The 18,569-nt window shown below is 38.5% G+C and overlaps 1 protein-coding gene and 1 pseudogene across 5 annotated transcripts in view; both read left to right on the top strand.

Annotated features, from left to right (window-relative positions):
• DENND2B (DENN domain containing 2B) overlaps positions 1-18,569 on the top strand; it is a 155,189-nt gene that overhangs the window by 5,536 nt on the left and 131,084 nt on the right. For 2 of the 5 annotated variants that reach the window (XM_036221597.1, XM_036221603.1), the window contains exons 1-2: positions 11,742-11,776; positions 12,026-12,162. The exons of 1 other annotated variant lie outside the window; for it this stretch is intronic. The gene's annotated coding sequence lies outside the window, so the exon portion shown is untranslated. Of the gene's footprint in view, positions 1-11,741; positions 11,777-12,025; positions 12,163-18,569 lie in introns of those variants that run through there. 2 more of the 5 variants (XM_016147378.2, XM_016147385.2) reach the window with 1 other exon arrangement.
• On the top strand, positions 5,486-5,604 carry LOC118603436 (annotated as a pseudogene).

The raw sequence follows: 18,569 nt of genomic DNA, 5'->3' as shown, positions 1-18,569 counted from the left end.
CAGCAATGAATGGGAAGCAGCACCAGAAGCTGTGATGAGAGTAAATGAATGGCATGGGAACAAATGGAAAGAGAATAAAGTTTGTGATCGGGTGTGGCCAGGGATCTTGAATCAGTTAAGTGTTTTAGATTGGGAGCATATCCATGATCCAGGATTAAAACAAGGCCGTGGATTAGAACCAGAATACCTCTGAATGGCAAGGATCAGAGTAAGCAACAGATCAGAGACAAAGAGTACAGGGGATTGGCATATAAATACCAATGGGATAGGTAGATGGGGAATGATCAGCACATGTTCAGAGTTTAGAGTCTCAAATTTAAGGTCTGCCATTAGAGTCTGGCCCCTTAATACTTCTGTACAACATAGGTCTCCCAATTCCCACTTTCCCTTCCTCTCTGTTATTCACAAAGTTTCAGACTTAGTTGGAAGATGTGGATCGTACTTTCACACAATGATACTGAAGGCTTATGCACTGAGACGAATGACTCCCTGCTTTGAGGAGATCAGAAATCAACATAACTCGATGAGGTCTAGAGAGTTCCACCTTAGAGGCTGGAGTTGGAAGGGCAAAACGATGTAGCAAACCTAGGTTCCACCACTCTTGCCATGCACAGAGTTATCTTGGTCTTGTGAATTGGTGACTTTGGTGCCTGCCATGACTTCTTATCTGTCTTGAAACCATGTTGACTCCTGGACTGCCTGGTTCTAACCATCTGATCACTGAGTGACAATCCTGTAGATTTGTACCACCCTAATTTGAAGATTTCCAGCTATATTTTTCAGAGGAAGTATACCTGGGAATACCCAGTGCTGTAGGCTTTAAAAAAAAAAAGAAAGAATATCAGAGGAAGTAAAGAATAGGAAATCTGGAGTCCGAGTGAAACAAGCAGAAGAACTGAGACAATCCTTTCTGTTAGTCAGAAAACTAGTATCACTGTCCTCTTAGGGACTGAGCTCATTCCCATACTCACTGCATTGCCTGCCATGGAGTACGCTCTGAATAAATATTAGTTGAATGTTGGATAATGGAGTCTTTAAGTGATGGAAGTAACTCCTGACATAGGCAGAAAGTGGAACTGTATTGCTATACAGGAGTGTCCTAGAAATAAATGAAAGCACAAAGAAATGATTGATCTGTCTAAGGCTACAGAACAATTCAGGGCAGTACTAGAAATTAACAGTCTTTGTTCTTAGATTTATGCTATGAACACTAAATAAATGGTTTATAAAGATTTGAAATAGTACTTGTCAGCAAATTTTTAAAAAATTAATATAAAGTTTGAGTAAGTGAAATTTTGAAGATGATGGTATCTAATTAATAACTTCCTTACTCTTTAACCTGTAGATAATCTCCCTTTTTAAAGTGCTCATTATAGTAGTGATTATGTGGAGAAAAAGCCTATGATGAAAATGTGGTATAAAATTGTGTTCTTTGTTCAGCAAGTTAAAACAAGCTGGTCTGTAAGCAATTATTATCTTCATCAAAATTCCTAGCTCCAATGTTTTGGCTTCACTGGTCCAGCACGTATGCCTTCTCAAACAATTGGATGGATTTAAAACACTTATGAGATGTTTGTGCTTATATCTTAACATAGCATCAGTTCAAACAGGAAAACGAAAAAAAATGTAAGATTTGGCATTAGGGCAGTTTTAGAAGAGAAAATCAAACCCAAACTAAAGTAAACAAAAAGCCCACAAAAACCCCCCACTTAAATCCCTGCATGTGAATGAACATTCTTTATTCAGCCTTATAATGCTCTTAGTAGCAATGTTCTAGTTAGGGTTCATGAGTGTCTCTTCCTTACTCTTTAATCACTTGACATTTCTGGAAAAAATTACCAAAGGGTTGGCTGCCATTACTAACATTTCATATGGGTGATATATTCTAAATAACTCTCTTTTTCCCCTTTTTGGTTATTTTAAACAATAACGAAAGTGTGTTCAGTATTTTAAGGAAATTGTTCAGGTGTCTCGGTGAACAGATGATTTAAAAGTAATTAGCTTTTTAAATTCTGAATTTGCGCATGTGTAAGTGACTAGGAAGAATGTGCTTTTGGATAAGATTGGAAATGTTTGGTTAAAAAATAATCCTTTACGGTTAAAAATATCCACAGGTGCATTTTTAAAGTCATGTAATTTTTTCTAGTGGGCTAGGTTTCTGGTTACAGTCTTTGCTTAATGATTACATAATTAAATATTTATACTATAGTTTCATTTGAAATTAACTATACTCCAACAGCTGTTTATTAACTGCCATTTGCTAGATGTTGAAGATGGTTACACCTTCAAGAGGTGCACCTTCTAGCAAAGTCAACATATTGAGTCATGGTGAATAGTACTTGTGAACAGATGTTATGGGCTATGAACTGTGCCTTTGGTGCAAAAAGAAGGAGTAATTCATTCTTCCTGGGGTAGGAAGAAGTCAGAAGGCTTTACTGAACAGGTGACATTTGAGTTGGGTCTATCAAACGTGTTAACTTTCTTGATATTTTCTGTGAATGACAAATTATTTATGAGATTGGAGCACAGACTGTCTAAAGCCAAGAATAAGATGTAAAGTTGGGTTTGTCTTTGGTATATCCAGGTGTGAATATCCACTAGTAAGTGGAAGTTCAGATCTAGAACTCAAGAGAAAAAGTTGGAATTAGAGATAATAGTTTGGAAATGTCAGCATATTTCATTCAGATAAGGTGCCTAGGGACAGGCTATATATAGTAAAGAGCCAAGAAGAAAATCTTCTAATTAAAGAGTATGCTGAAGAAGAGATAGTAATGAAAGACTGAAAAATAGTGGTTGTGGATACAAGAGAAAGAGTTGATAGTAATGCTAGGAATGTAGAGAAGGTCAACAAGGAAGCTCAAGGAGAGAAAAAAAAAAATGGCGTAGATGATAGAGGCTCTGTTCATTCTTCTGGTGACCAAATCAAAGTTGTGACAGAAACAAAGAGCAGCAGCAAGGAGAAATCGCCTGGGATCTAGAGAAACAAGCCATATAATTAGGGAGAAGTCCAATAAATCACCCTGCAACAGCAGAAGGTAGGACGGGGCAAGGATGCACGGCTACCCGGTCCCAAGCGGCTGAGTGAGACGGAGGCTGCAGCACCGGAGGCAGATGCCTCTTAAAGGGGCCTGGTCCACGAGTGGATTTTCACAGTGATGGACCTGCTAGTTCTGAGCACCAGTGCTGATTCTACTGCACCCAGGGGGCACCAGGGACTTACAGGGAGACTGTTGGAGTGAGGGCTGAGGTGAGACTCACTGGGTACAGAAGCGCTGGCGGTATCCATTGTTCCCTGTTGAGCCCTCCCTGCTCCCAGTGCACAGACACAGCCATAGCGGAGACCTCATCAAACTGGATAACAGATGTCACTCTGCCCAGAGGATTCCCTGAAACCCCGCCTACCCCAACTCACAGTCCCACTCAAGCCAGATCCAGATATCCTTAGCAAGTCAGGTGCTCCTTGCTGAGACTCACATTGGAAGCAGCCTTGGTTTCTGGTGCGGCCTTTTGAGGCAACTACTAAGTACAGCATCTGTGGATTGCTTGCTGAATCTTAACAGGTGGCCCTGGAGGGGTAGAGGCTTGGGCTAAATTTGGCCTGCAGCTGAACCCCTCTCAGGACTGTGCCACTGCACAGCTACTTCACAAATCCACACTGATAGGACCAGGAGACTTAGGAGCTTTGCTTAGTACATAGAAACAGACATGAAAAGGCAGCCCAAATGGGAAGACAAAGAAGCAGAAACCATATGAGAGAACAGAAGAGATCCAGATATAATGGAGTCAAGTAATCTAACAGATACAGACTTCAAAACACTGGTTATAAAGATTCTCAATGAACTTTTGGGAAGTGTAGATAAATTCAGTGAGAACTTCAACAAAGAGATAAAACACACAAAAATGGAAATGGAACTTATAAAAAGGAACCAGTCTGAAATGAAGAACACATTATCTGAGATGAGAAATATATTAAATGGAATAAACAAAGGAATAAACAAAGTGAATAAAGAAGAGGTTCAAATGCCCTATGTAGAGGACAGGAAAGCCAATCAGGATACTCAATCAGAATGGCAAGAAAAAAGATGCCATTACTATAAAAATAATTTAAGGAGGATACGGGACACTATTAAGGCTTCAAATATTCATCTGATTGGTGTCAACTGAAGAAAATTAAGATGTTAAACAGCTGTTTGAAGAAATAATGGTGGAAAACTTCCCTAACTTAGTGAAGGAAATGGACATAAAACCCTAGGAAGCTCAGAGAATTCCAAAAACCAGGGATCCAAAGAGGCCCACACCAAGACACATCATAAGTAAAATGCCAAAGGTTAAATACAAAGAAAGAATATTAAAAGCAAGAGAAAGACAAATAATTACATATAAGGGAACATCCATAAGACTGGCAGCTGATTTCTAAAAAGAAACTATGCAGGATAGAAGGGCTTGGCAAAAAATATTCAACAGGATGAAGACCCAGGATCTACAACCAAGAATAACTTATCCAGCAAAGCTATCATTTAGAATTGAAGGACAGATAAAAAGCTTCCCAGACATAAATAAGCTAAAGGAATTTATCACCACCAAGCCAGTATCACAGGAAATGTTGGAGGGACTTCTTTAAGAAGAAAAAACATGTATCAAAAACAGGAATAAAGAATGATAGCAACTACATTCCTACCAATAAGTACCTTAAATGGAAAAGAATTAAGTGTTCCAATCAAAAGATAGAGTGGCTGAAAGGATAAGGAAACAAGACCCTTATATATGAAAAGAAAGGGGATGGAAAAAGATATTGCTTTGATGGACCTTGAAGGTATTTAAGTCAGACAGAGAAAGATAAACACTATCTGATTTCACTTATATGAGGAATCTAAGGAATAAAGAGAACAAACTAATCAAAAATGGACTCACAAATATAGTGGACAATTTGGTGTTGGACAGTGGAGAGGAAGGTCTGGCGGGCTGGGAGAATGAGATGAAGGGCTAAAGAAGTACAAATTCGTAGCTGATGGATGGTCCTGGGGATGAGGAGCCATGGCATAGGCAATGCGGTTAGAATTAATACGTTGGCTAGGCGGAGAGTCAGGGGAGGGTCGGTGCAATTGGGGGGATTGTTTTATGAACTATATAGATGTCTAACCAATGTACTGTATACTTGAAACTAAATAAAAATAATAATAATGATAAAAAAAAGGAAACTCAAGATACTATAGAAAAATAGGACAACCAGAACAAGAAAGAGCATTTGGAAAGTAAAAATATAATAGTCAAAATTAAAATAATTGAGAGAAGAGTTAGAAGGAAAATTATATAAAATTTCCCATAAAGTAGAACAAAAAGACAATGAGATAGATAATTAGGAGATCAATCTTGAAGTCCCAACATATAAATAATAGGCTTCCAGAAAAAGAAATTAAAGTTTGGGGGAGGGAACTTATTTTAAAAATAATATGGGAGCATTTATTGGAATTAAAAGACATTAACTGTCTACGGCCATGCTACCTTGAATAAGCCCGATCCTGTCTGATCTTGGAAGCTAAGCAGTGTTGGGCCTGGTTAGTACTTGGATGGGAGACCACATAGGAAGACCAGGTGCTGTACGCGTAAAGAATAAAAAAAATAAAAAAATAAGGAATTGTAAGCTGACAAGGGTCCTTGCAATCTGTGAGGTCAACCAACGGTTGCCTCGCCTAAAATAAAATATAAAATAAAATAAAAAATAAAATAAATAAAATAAAAAATAAAATAAATAAAATAAAAAATAAAATAAATAAAATATACAATATAAAATAAAATAAAATATAAAATAAATAAAATAAAATAAAATAAAATAAAAAGACATTAACCTCCAGATTAAAAGGGCCTCCCACATACCTTAGAACAGTGTTTGACAAAGTTCCCGCACCAAGGCACATCATCATGAAATTTAAGGTAGAAAAGATCCTACAGGCTCCCAGAGACAAAAAAACGTATACATTACATTCTTCAGGTGCAGTATTAGAAAGTGTATGACAAGTGGAGCAATGCCTTCTAAAATCTGAATCAAAAATGTTTTTTCACCTAAAATTCTTTACCCAAACTGTCACTTCAGTGGGAGAAAAGGATCTAAATCCTAGAATAGTAAAGGAATTGTTGAGTAGTATTCAGTATTGGGAGGTTTGTAGTGAAACCTGTTCATTTCTTTTGCACCTTGCAGTACAGTTTCAGTGACAAGGATAAATCTTTAATCTAGAGATATTTGATTAGATCTAAGACTGATACTATTGGAACAATGATTGGTAACTAGTGTTTCAAATCAGTAACTTGTCCAAATCAAAAATTATCTTCAAGCCCATGAAAGAAGGAAAAAGGACCATACGACAAGACAGATGAGAGAGGAGACCTTTCGGGCTTCGTGAGCCTTTCTCGGCCCATTCTCATTTCCTATCCACCTAAGGAGCACCTCATCTTATGATATCCCAGGACCAGCCTGTCCAACATTGTCAGGCTGTCCTAGTACTTTCTTTAAATAAATAATAAATAGCCTGGAATTTGGAATAAAGCCCCATTTTATTACAGAGCAATAAAATGAATGGACCTAGGACAGACTGAACCTTTTTGTAAACTTATTATAGAAAAAGAACCTTGATTTTATGTATCGTATCTTTCTTATACTTTGGAAGAGAAGAGTGAAAGGCATTACATGATATTTAGGCAAGAAAATGGATTCTGGTATGAAAAGGTAATAAGTGAAGCAGTTCAGTTCAATGATCCCTTAAATGCCTTATAAAGTAATAGCTTATTTTTAATTTTGTTAAAATTCTGATATAACACTTAAGAAAGTAATAATCACTGAAGTCCAAAAGAGATTTACCATCTTGACAAAAGTAACGTATATCTTAAAGGGTCTTTGTTAATAATCCAGTAATTTATGTTATATCTATTGGGAGTATAAAGTTAATTTTGCCCCTTAAATTCTGTGTAGATATAAATAAAATCTTTTTTTTTTTATCCCGATAGATTTTCAGGTCATGAGAGAAAAACATCTACTGTCTTTGTGTATGTATATGCCAGAAATTTCCTAGAGATTTTCATTGCCAGTCAATACAGTAACAGAAGGAACTATTCACTAGAGGGATTGTTTGAGAAAAACATAAAAATTAGAAAGTTATTTACAAACAAATGTGGTATTTTACAACTGTATGTGCGTGTTAACCAACGTTGCTTGCTGAAGCTATTTGTTGTCTGGAATTGTGCGTAGTAACACTCATAGCAAACTGAAGGTCACTATCCTGCTAGTCCCACCACTGGATTGGGGTAGAGTGTGAACCTGTGGCCTTGCTCTAGAATGGTGAGATGTGCCTTTTTTGAGATCATGACCGTCTTTGAGAATTTGTTACAGGCCATGGACCTTTCCTTCCAAAAATGCATTATGTGCACAAATAATTTTGCATTCCCTTTGACCATCTCTGGAAGAATATATGAGAAACTATAGTGATTGCCTGAAGAGAAGGGAACTAGAGGGGGAGAATGGGAAGGAAGACTTCTTTTTCTCTATATATTCTTTTATACTGTTTTTGAAGTTTTTAGGTAGATATACATATATATATATACACATACACACACATATGTATGTATGTATGTATGTATGTGTATATATATATAGATACAATTTATTTAAGTCACAATATCAAAAATTTTTGCACACAATCTTGAGTTCTGTGCTTTTTATCCTTTACAATTTTTAAAATTAAGTAGCTTTTAACAGACTATAGGAATTTTAATATAATACAGTGTATTTCAATAGATATAGGAATAATAGAATATAACAAGTGGTTGTTATGAATTATTTTACTTCATTACAAAAGATAGAAAGTTAAGCAATAGTTTCAGTGGTGTATTAGTGCTATATTTGTAACAAAATCGTTGATTCCTTAATGATCTATTTTAATATCTTAATAAACTTTGTTTAAGCTTTATTTATTAGAAAAAAATTTTTTGAACATTAAAGATTTTTTTCTTTCAGAGGTAAGCTGTAAGGTAGTTGTGCCCAAGTAAGCTAGTTATTGCAAAGGAAAGAACTACATAATATTTCAATTCATATATCTGCTTGATTCCTTTTTGGAAGCCTGTGTGAGTATATGGTAATAGTGGGACTTTCCTCAAAGGGAAAATTGCCACACGTAGAACTGACAAAATAAAGATCACAGAATGAATTAAGTCTAGTGTCTCTTAACCTTGGAGATTCTAATTCAGTAGGTCTGGAGCCAGAATTTGTATTTCTGACAAGCTGAGATGATTCTGAAGGGGTATCAGATTTAGAAACTAGTGATGTGGTATATACCATCATGCCTTACTGACTTGAAAAATAAGTCACAAAGGTTCACACTTCTGACTTAGTTGCATTTGTGTGAATGTAAGCCCCATTCGCCTTTTGAGGTAAGTAAAAAGCCAAACAGAGTGACACTTCATTCCTTTGAATTCCTTGTAGCTATTTCAGGAGTAAAGAGATGAACTTGTCAGGGTACGCTGGGCTCCTGGAGATTATAGATCAGAGGCATTTTATGTCAAAACCAGCTCACAGTCTTAAACTTATAGAAAAATTTCAAAGGCGAATATGGGGTGCTATAGAAATGAGGTTCTACTCTAATCTGTGGCGAACTGAAAACAGGATTGGATTAAATAGTACTTGTTGAAGTTGTGATAATTTTTTTATTTAAGAAAATTTTATTTATGCAAAAAAGGTTTTAGGACAATTTCAGCCTTTAGAATTTGTTTAGTTATTTAAACAAAATGTACTATTTTTATTAAAAATAAAAAATATAAAAAAAGAAATGATATGTGGAAAAAAGCATGACTGGAAAACTTAAAGGCCATCTGGGCCAACCATCTTTCCCAGTTGCCTGCCTTAGAGAAAGCTTGTTATTTGGCTCATGAGGCATAATAAGCCCCTTTAATGACCACAACTAATATTATAGGCAGAGTACTTATGAAGAAATAATTGCTTCAGAGTACTAGACCTACAAAAACCTGAAAGACTTCCTCGAAAATCTTAACCTCTTTGTTCCTCAAAGGAAAAAAAACGTGCCAAAACAAAATCTATGAACCAGAAAACCCAAACTACTTACCATGCTTAAGTGCAGGATTTAAAATAGCAAAAGGAAGTAAAGCCCATCTCTGTGATGTCAGGTGCTATTTTGGTATATACCAAAATAGTTGAATTATAAGTCCCTCACAGTTAAAATAGTAAACAGATCCTTAGCTATAAGATGTGTTGCCAGGCATCTGTATGGAATATAACCATGTAATCAGAGTGTATTGTACTTCTCTACACAAAGAGAACCAAAGCTACTGCTTCTAAAGATTAGGAAACTTTCATAGACTAACAGAAGACAGTACAGAGGAAATGGCTTGGGAGTGGAGGAGATGTATGAAAGAGGATGAAAGGAACAGTTTCATACTGTCCAAATTAGAGTCAGGATGTTTATGCTCAAATCTTCTGTTGGCTCCGTGTTGAGGGGACTGAATAATGGGGACATGGGAAAGTGTATCTCTAAGATCCCTAAATTCGGCACTAAATACATCAAATTCTTCATAAAAGCACTTCTTATTTGCAACAATCTCTGCATGTTTCTGAATATGTATTATGACCAAAGTCCAAAGCCAGCTAATGCTAATTACCCTTTCCTCTTTTTTGTTGCTGGTATCCTTCCGAAAGCTGTTAGTTCATCCTGTTGTTTCCAAGTTACATGCCTCCACGGTATTGTGGAGAGTGTTTTTATTTATCTTTCATTTACTCAGACAGCATATATTTATTGTGCACCTATTTATGCTGGGCTCTGTGCTGGGTACGTAGGACGTGATTATTAACAAGATAGACCTGGTCTCGGTCTTCACGGATCTTAATGCCTGTAGCACTTTATACATGGTTGGCTTTTCTTTGCAAAATCATGTGGACATTAGGTTAATGCAAATTATTAAATTAGCACCATTTAAAGTAGCTTTAAAAACATTTCAGATGTCAGCATCTCTAATAAATCTTTGTCTAGTATTAAGATTAATATTGATATTAAAGTTTAGACTCAAGATTCTATTTAGAAAACAAGGGATGTTAATTTTCTTTCTGCAAAAGCAGGTCTAATTAAGGCTTTTTTTTTTTTTTTTTTTTTTTTAGTAATTAAAGAAGTTCCATGCACAATTTGCAATGGAATTGGCAAACAAAAAGAACAACTCTTTTTGTATCTTATTATTACCCTCTTACATTGCACACATAAGAGGCAGCAGCAGTAGCTGCAAGAAATAAAAACCATTACTGTCCTGGATTTGAAGAGAGAAAATCTTGATGCTTTCTGTTGAGTTAGCTTTCTTTACAGATGTCACTCACAAGAAAAACAGGACTTTAATAGTACAAATTTTAATGATTTTGGAATTGGGATACTTAAGAACTTCTTTACAGAGTTTAGGAAGCTAGCTGCAGGTGGAATTTCCCTGGAGCATTGTTGAATTCCATGGCTCCTGTCGTCTAAGGGTTCTTATATGGAGTCTTCTTGTTGCATATCGAGGGTAGAACCACCCTAATTTGAGATTGGAGCAGACTGGAGATGGCTAAATCCATCCAAATATGGCCTATGTCTACTAGAGTTGAAACTCAGTGCTGGATTTTGAATTTGTTCTGATTTCCCTAGTTTCAAGTTGTCTCCTGTGTTTTCCAGTGTGCCTCAATAACAACTGAAATCGTGGGTTTTCCTAATGTCGACCAATTCACTTTACTAAGAATGGATTTATTTTTCACACATAGACCATATCACACTTTTTATAAAGCCACCTTCTAGAAAGGCCAAACATATCCTCTGGCATCAATATTATTGAGATAAAGAGTTAATACTAGTAATTCATGTTAGTATCCCCATTTTTTTTGGCAAAAGAATTATAGACTATCAGTTTAGTTCTTGCCACTATTTCTGTTCGATCATGAACAAGTTAAATTATTTCCAGGATAGATTTTAAACTCATTATTTTTGAGGCTTGCCTTGCAGCTGAGTAAATACCTTCCTAGGATATGTGACAATTTTATTGGCTTGGGCTTTGAAACATGTCTTGGCCTTAGAGCTGTTTATGTTCATTTATACACATTTGTTACTTCAAAATGTAACTAGGTTTGTGAAAGTCAATTTTGTGCATTTCAATAGAAAGTTCTATTTATAGTGATTTACGGGAGGAGAAATTGGGTTACATGGCTTCCTAATGTCCCACTATATACATATGGGTTTAAATTTTAGGTGATTAAAATTTTCTTTCAGAATTCCACTAATAAACCACAGATTCTCACTACTAGTAGGTATTCTATTGTTTATTATTTAATGACATCCTTTCCTAGTTTTTGGTTTTGCAAGCTAATAAATTTAAAACAAATTCTCAGGATGCCCTTGGAACTTTCGGTTCAGAGCAGACTCCTTGAAACCCCAGTGCTTTCAGAGTGCCTCTGCTACTGCTGCAGTACCATATGTACCTTCTAATGTTTTTGGGGGGTTTTGCAGGGCTCCCCCAGGCTGAGGGCTGGGAGAACGGAAAGATCTCATCAGTTTGTTTGAAGGCAGGCAGGCTGTCCAGGCAGCTTTTCCCAGACTCTCCCAGCTCTGGCTTTTCATGCATACCAGGAGAGCCGCTTTTTTCCTCCAGTGATTGAAACCATCTGGACTGCAGAGGGGGTCACGTGTGTATGAGAAAATGACAAAGTTTTAGACCCCCTTGCGCTTTGCTCTAGACCCAGACAATTCTTTGTCGAATGGGTGCCGAGGTGAGGACCGTTCAGTTTGAGGGCCAACTCCTCATCCTGCCCCTCCACCCCCATCTGCCTTATCCCTGTGTCTCTCTCCCCCCACCCCGCCCCGCCCCTCGCGCACTCTCTGCGCGGTTTTCTTGTTGCCTCTGAGCACACCCGTCCTCCAGGCTCCAGCAGCCCACCCTCTCTGTCTCGGGTGGAGGCACACCTCCTCCACGCCCCCTCAACTCAAATCTCCGCTCCCTCCCTTCTCTCTCCCTCCAGTCCGGCCGCAGCCCCGGGTGCGGATGCCTGCCTGCCACCCGCCCTCTCTCCTTGAGCGGCGGCTCCTCCTCCGGGCTGCACAGCTCCAGGCAAGCCCGCATCAGGGTGGGCGCCCAGCCCGGCTGGCGAGCGCAGAGGTAAGTGCGTCCGGCTGCCGCCCTGGCTTTCCCTGCCCGCCCGCCCACCGGCAGCGATGTTGCCCGCTTGCTCCACTGCCCTTGCTCTGGGCCGGGTGGTGGGCAGGAGGGGTGCCGGTTCCGGTCCTGCGGCGCCCTGCCTGCGGATGCAGTCCTAGCCATTTTCCCAGCTACTCACCATTCCTTGCCCGCGGCGGTGTTCCAGCTCTGAGTATTTGCATCCTGGCGCCCGGACTCTAGGGGGCCTCTGAAAGCTCAGAGGAGCCGGGCAGCAGGGCAGCTCCCCCGGCCGCAGGGGACTTCCCTCCAGGGGGTCGGGACAGGCTCTGCTTTCCGGCTGGCTAGGGCCCGCGCGGTTGGGGGTGGGGAACATCTAGACGAGGGTCTGGGGAAGTGCAGAGCCGTGGTGGGCGAAGACTAGACTGCAGTCCGGGCGGCCCTGGGAGTGGGCTCTGTAAGCCCTGTCCCCTGGACATGCCCAAGCTGCTCCGCAGCGGCCGTTGAGTTCTTACCTGGAGCTGTGATAGCTTGTATGCAGGCTCCTTAAAAAAAAAAAAAAAAAGAAACACGCACACACACACACGCGCGCGCGTGCACACACAGAACTCAAACAAAGGAAATTTAAGTTTGTATTTTTTCGCTTTAACAAATTAAACTGTGTTTATTGAGAATGATCGACTTTCCTTTTTTGCCCACCTTCTGAAGTGTACTTAGTATTAAAGATATATATATTTTTTTAAGTAATCCAAGACTAAAGAAACATACGTTAGCCAACGTTTATGCTACCTATCCAAGAATTTCGTAATTTAGTAGAGTTCAAGAGATTGAACATTTTCAAGTGTTTATAAAGAGAGATTATTGCGTTTTCCTAGGATCTTTATATGAACGTGGTTTATAATACTCGAATATGAATAAAACAGCTTCTTTATGGAGAGAGAATTTATCTTGATGCTCCACTTCTTGCTTGTATCGCGTGCAGGTGTTTCTGTTTGAACAGCAGAGGGGAAGGGAGCAGAGGTCATTATCCCATCTCCAGGACTGTTTTGAGCTATCTCTTATGTGCACATACTTTAGCTCGCCATCTTAGGATAGGGTCCCAAAATTACATTACTTCTCCAAGTAATATTCTCAGAAGGTGAATCCCTTCATTGATAGGATTTTTCAAAAGTAGGGGTTCTAAAGGATCAGAAATAGTGTAGGTTCCAGAAAGCTAATCAAAGATAGAGACCAAGTTACTCAAAGTCTGTCTTCCATGCCGAATTAAGGACAGTGCTAAGCAAGAGAGCTAAGCATAGTCTGTTGAATGCATGGAGTGAAGAGAAGGCTTCCTGGACCCTTGATATACAACTCCAAGGCAGCTCTGTCTTCGAAGTAATTTTTATTGGACACTTAGATTGTGATTTTGGGTTTGTGGACTCACTGAGGAAAGAGGAATGACATTTAAAAGAAGACTAACAATTTCAGGTTATAGAAGCTCAGAGGAGAAAACAATTATGAGCCGGGGTGGCTTCACAGAAGAGAAGGAATTTCAATTAGGCCTTGGAGCAAAGTGTGGTTCTGAAACTAGTGGAGAGTTGCCGGGGAGAGTTTTCAAGAAAAGAGAAAGTGGACCGTTGGATTGGAGCTAGGGAGAAAAAGAATGCTTACTACGGAGCATTTGAGCATCTCCTCTGTGCCACAGAGCCATGCTCTTTCTTTCATCTTCTAGTGTTGTGAAGTAGGCATGGTTATTCTTTTAAAAGGAGGAAATTCTTGTTTTAAGGAGAGAAGATCGAAAAGATAAGTAATCTCCTCAAGGTCAAACAAGTAGTAAGTGGTAGAGCCGGAGTTCTAACTCCCCCTTGTCTGATTCTAAAGCTTGTGCTTCCACAGTTGCCTTCTATGATGGGCAGTGGGAGTTTCAGTGGAAGTAGATGGTGGTCAGCTTGAATTTTGGCTCAGGAGCTGGAACTTCATCCTATACACACTGTCCAGCTTTTAAAGATTTCTGAGAAAAGACGTGATAGACTAAACAATGTTTTTTAGAAGAGTAATGTGACATCTGTGTTCAGGAATGTGACACGTTCATCATAGGTAATGTGCACGGTATAGTTCTTAATTAGAAGGTTAAAAACAAGTGAATGTAGTAGCCACGATATCTGGGTGTTTAAATTCATGCCCCTTTTACCCGTCAATAGCTTGGTTCACTTGGTAAGAACTAGTGGCACCGCTGCCCACAGGGCTACTGAGGATCGGAAAAGAGCAGGTGTGACCAGGCGAACATTGAAATGGAATGTGTATGTGGAGCAACACACCTGGCAGTTTGTCCTTTATGTTCCCCTACATGTTTCGCAATGCTTTGGTGAAAGTTTTTTTTTTTTTTCTTTTACTTTAGCTTGGACTTCTGGGACCTAGATCGACGTCACAGTTTTTTTTTTTTTTTAAGAGCTTTTACTAAGTGACAAAGTTGAGCTCCAAACCAGGGCCTCTATTCTAAAGATAATGATTTAAGTCGAGGTGCCCTTTTCCCCTCACATTCATTCCCTTGTTTCTGAAAAATGCCAAATTAAAATACGTGGTACTGGCAAGGTGAAAATGAATTGAGATGATCTTTCTTAATAATATGACCAGTTGTGATAAAAAAAAATGTACATTTATTTCACTTTTTGTTGTGGAGAAGCAACAGGATGCCTTTGGAGAGTTACTGTGTGGGAATTTGGAAGAGATGTGAAAGCCAGGATTTGAGGTACGCAAAGCTCTTCTTACCCCTCCATATTTCTTGCTAGTTAATTGTGTTGTTCGTATATATAGCTAGGGATCTTGCAGGACCATTGAATACCCAAGTTTATAGCCAAGTCCTTTGATTCTCTGCAGATAATGCGCTCAGGAAGGGCGGCAGTGGGTGGAGCCATTTTACTAGAATTGTCTGGTGCTTTGTGTACAGTCTGCATTTCTTGCTCTTCCTTGTGCAACCTCTAGGCCTTTTCCTTTGAACTTGTTAGTGCTCCGATGACTAGGTTCTTAGGCCAAGGAATGTCAGGTAGCAGAAAGTTGCACAAAAAGGGCAACTGACCAGCAGAAAGATCAAGTTTGTCATCTAGAGAAGTTTTATTTTAATTAATGTTAGAGACAATAACATTAATTTTTTTTTTTTGGTAAAATAAAAAAGTGCAAAACCAAAATGTAACCTCAGTTCTCTAGACCCATTTTTACCTTTAAAAGGCTGTAAGTGGAGAACTTGCCACCTTGATAAGTGAAGTTCTCACCAGAATCTCTAAAAGTGTGTTGGGATTACTCAGTTAAGGTTTTGGACCTCTGAGGAATGTCACCCCTCAGTGTAGGTGCTTTAGAGTCCAAGACATGGGTTGAAATTCCACCTTTGATATTGCTTTAGAAATTTCTGGAGTTGGATGTCAGAGAAATCTCTCAGCTCAGTTTTTCTAGTTCTTCTAGATCAGGGTAACCCCCTAGGAACAGACAGAGTTCATGGCCTGATAAGTCCCTTGGTTTTTTTCTCCCATTTTGTATGTGACATCATCTGAAAGCCATTTTGTTTTATCTTTAGCCTCTCGTTATAGGTCAGAAAGGAAAACCATCCAGGGTTTTCTCCAGAGAATGGCAAAACTCATTGTTAGTCCATCGGTGATCTTTTAGTAGGAGTTCCTGTGAGAATGCCCTTGAGGTTAGTTTTGAGAGCTGGAGTCTCAATAGAGAGTTTCACAATTCTCTTAAGTGTCAGAGATGTTTGGTTGCATTTTTGTATTATTGCTTACTCACAAAGTTTTTAATGTTTTTATATGTGGTAAGCATTTGTCATTCTTATAATTTGTTAAGGAGTGATTTAGATTTTCTGAGATAGTTAAAAGCTTAGAAAAAAGGACTGCAATATCCTTTTGATGATTGGGTGTAATCTCTGAGTATAGTAGAATCTTTTGATTATTTTAACCCACTTTACCTCCAAATATCCTTAAATCTCTTGGCAATAGATATTACAACCTCTCTAAGAAACATTTTCTGAGGTTTCTAGGCCGATCACAGATTATCTCCTAGTATGCTTAAGTTTTCTTTTAATGTTTCTTTTTCTATTTTCCCATTCCTCTTAATGTATAGATAGATATTCACAGAGTGAACAAATTGTCTTTTCTTGTTCTCAATTACTGCACTGAATATACAGATCATCCCTTCTGTACCTATCCTTCGCTTCTTCTGGCTAAATAAGCAGAGGTTTCTGTTTTTTATAAAAGTCACACTTTTTAGATCTACGATTATACTTGTTTCTTTGTATTTTGTTTTATGCAGGAAGTCAATATCAGATATGTTGGCAATTAGAGCTTTCAGACTGAAGGGAGCCTTTTGGGAATAAAATGTTTATTGCCACCCCTCCCATCAGCATAATAATTATGGAACATATGTAAACTCTGGAGATGATTTTTTAAAAATTATCATCAAAAGAATTTTTCCCAACTGTTTTAAGGGCTTAAAAAGAATCCAGCCTTTGTAAGATTGTAGTAAAAGTAACAGACTAGCCCAATTAAGGCCTTTCTAGCAGTATGGGAATCATTTGTTTAAACTGAAATGTAGGATCCCCAAACAAATATGATAAGAAATAAAACCTTTCTTAATGGCCTTCTTATGATAAAGGGCCATATGATTAGACTATGCTGGGAACCCTGGTTGTCAGTGTTCTGGAACCTACTTTGAGTAGGCAAGTGTCAATATTGATTGGCTTTTGTCTTTCTTTGATGTGAATTTAGGATCTTGGATGTTAATTTAGCTAAGGATAAGTTCGAATCTAGTTATTTGTGAATATTCTTTTCCCCTTCTCTCTAGTCTTCCTCTGCTCCAAGGCTAACTGGAGTGGAGTTGAAGGTGCCTCTAATCAAAGAGTCAGTGTCCTGAGATGTTTAATCAGACACTAGTCTCCAAGAAAGAGCTCTGTATGACTACATTTGTATACTCTTTCTTTGTTGTGTTCAACATTTATTGAATAGCAACTATGGAAAAAGCACCAGGCTAGTGCTTTCAAGCATTTGTTGTTCCCTTATTACTTTTTTTTCAATGAATATGCTTAATATTAGGTGTTCAAAGAATCAATGAGTGGGTAACGTTAAAAACATTAGATGAAAAGTTATTTTTGCATATGGACATTGGATATCTCCTGATTCACATACTATTTCTGGGAATTGGCTGTTGATACATCACTCTGGCTTTTGTTCTAGATGCTGAGATGACCTCTGTTAAGAAGACTCAGTGTGCGGGGATATATTTTCTAGTGAGTGAGCAGGACCCAGTCAGTTATTTTTCCTATTAGTTGTGGTATATTACATTTACTCTTGCCAGGAACTCCACTTGGCATAATATCCCCTGCATTAGAAAGCACCTAATGTTTACTAGTGAGGACTGCCTGGAGTTTTTCCTGAAAGTCTGGTCTTGCCATTTGAGTCAGGGATGGATGGATTCTAGGTGCTTAGACCCAAAGCGCTTCTACACAAATCAGAGTGATCCTAACACTGCTACCAAGTCCAGGCAAAATGCAAGTTTCCTTGAAAATTGCGACTAGTGTGGGAGGGGAATCAAGGCTGTCTGCTTCTTGGTAGATACTAGAATTTGTATACAGGGACTTAGAGATGAAGAAAACCCAACTTTAAATGAATATTTAGTGCTCCATGGTTAGGGAGAGCATGGAAAAATGGGATTTAAGACCAACATCTTTATTTGAATATTTTATGTCCAATTAATCAGAGATATCAGTTATGAAGGTTCTGTTTTGCTATTTTTCCCCCACGTCTGTGTTTTGACAGGTTTGTACAGAAAGTTATGGCAGAGTCATGGGAGATGAACAGAGGCCACTTTATATCATATTTCAGGTGGACCATTTAAAAACACCCCATAACTAGATCAGTGGTTAGAATTAGTTAGAAATAGCTATGCTCAGTATTGGTAAAATAACATCTAGCTGCCTTTGTCTATTCCAGGATTAGATTTGAGCAAGAAAGCCAATTTGGGAGCAGTGTCATGTGTCCAGTTCTGCCCACATTCAAGTCGCCTACATAGTTCCCATGTATTTGTCACTGTTACTGGTCCCTGGAGGGTTAGGGGTAGATCTCAGGATATGAGGCTTAGACTTGAGTGAAGCCACATCAAGAACTAGTCCTGGTAGGTCAGCATTAATTTCTGTGTTTTATTCAGATTAGTCTCTGAATATGTATTTGGGGTATGCCCATTTCGTTTCCCTGATTTCCTAAGTTTTGATGCTTTTTTTTTTTTTTTTTTTTTTTAGGAATATTCTCGCTTTAGTGTTTAGATTCTTTTAGGGCTATAGAGACTGGGGGCAGGGGGACCAAGTGTGACACGTTGCCAGTTATGAGAGACTTTTGCATTTGAAAAATCTCAAGGAAAGAAGAAACAGAAAAGTTTATGCACAAAGC

The sequence above is a fragment of the Rousettus aegyptiacus genome, unplaced genomic scaffold (genome assembly GCF_014176215.1).
Source record: "Rousettus aegyptiacus isolate mRouAeg1 unplaced genomic scaffold, mRouAeg1.p scaffold_m13_p_5, whole genome shotgun sequence".
NCBI classification, from domain to species: Eukaryota; Metazoa; Chordata; class Mammalia; order Chiroptera; family Pteropodidae; genus Rousettus; species Rousettus aegyptiacus.
The sequence above is the reverse complement of the archived record's forward strand: the minus strand, read 5'-3'. Positions and strand labels throughout refer to the sequence as shown.